This window comes from Brassica napus, chromosome A10, assembly GCF_020379485.1.
Source record: "Brassica napus cultivar Da-Ae chromosome A10, Da-Ae, whole genome shotgun sequence".
Classification (NCBI taxonomy): domain Eukaryota; kingdom Viridiplantae; phylum Streptophyta; class Magnoliopsida; order Brassicales; family Brassicaceae; genus Brassica; species Brassica napus.
The window spans coordinates 4687217-4688309 of record NC_063443.1 but is presented as its reverse complement, the minus strand read 5'-3'; the positions used below and the strand labels follow the sequence as shown (position 1 = coordinate 4688309).

General features: G+C 40.3%; 1 non-coding gene across 1 annotated transcript; it reads right to left on the bottom strand.

The window, feature by feature from the left end:
- Positions 1 to 289: 289 nt before the first annotated feature.
- Positions 290 to 396, bottom strand: LOC125579637. Its single transcript, XR_007317697.1, has one exon. It is a non-coding gene; the product is annotated as a small nucleolar RNA R71 (small nucleolar RNA).
- Between the last annotated feature and the right edge of the window lie 697 nt (positions 397 to 1093).

Sequence of the window (1093 nt, the reverse complement as noted above, 5' to 3'; positions counted from 1 at the left end):
CAGACAGGACTTTGACATCAAGCATGCTTTGATCGATCTGGTGCAGAGAAAAGTGTTCATTGGTCTCCTGACAGAGATTCCAATGAAACACATTGAGAGCTTCAAAAGAGTATGTAGCTTTACTAGAGAAAATGGCGTACCACCAGACTACATCAAGTGCATGCTATTTCCATTCTCTCTTGATGGAAAGACTGCACGGTGGTTGAACTCTCCCTACCGGATCTTTTATTCGTGGGAAAAGTTCTGATCATTGTTCCTAAGCAGTTTCTACACGAAGACGAGAACAGCTGCATTGAGGAACAAGATCACGTCTTTCAGACAGCTCACTGATGAGCCTTTTTGTGACGCATGGGAGCGTTATAATGACTACTGCAGAGAATGCCCTGACCATGGATTTGATGATGATTATCTCCTGGGCATTTTCTATGATGGAGTAGACTGGAAATACAAAAGTGCTATAAACTCTTCGAGCAAGGGGACTTCATGACTCAGACCACTGATGGAGCATTTACGCTGATTGAGAACATGGCAGCTAGCTCAGCAATGAGAATCAGGAGAACAATCGCTCCAACAAAGTCAACAGTGTCGACACCCAGAAATTAAATAGATGAGCTGACAGCCAAGGTTGATCAGCTACTAAAAAATATATCCTTTTTTTACAAAATATATCCTTTCTATTCTTGTTTGATCGATATGTTACAAAATATATCCTTTATATTCTTGTTTTTATTTTTTTCTGATTTATTACAAACCAGGGACGGTGTGAAGTCTGGGGAGGGTTTTCATCGACTCGTTTCTTTCTTTTGTTTTTCTTTTGAGTCAGTTTTTAGGATCGAGTCAGGCAAAACTTTATGGGAATTAGGACCTTATTTTGTGTTGATCACTAACCACCTTGTGCTTTAGTTATGTTATTCGGTGACCTTAGTAGTGGCGAAAGACACACATGTGGACCTAGAACACCTTGACATCATCTCATTTGGTTCTCCAAAAGCTTTCGGCTTGTCGAGGTTACACTGGAAAGACTTACCTCCATTTAATTTGAACCTAATCTTGACTGCAATTCTTCTTGTTATGGGCATTAGATCAGGGAAAC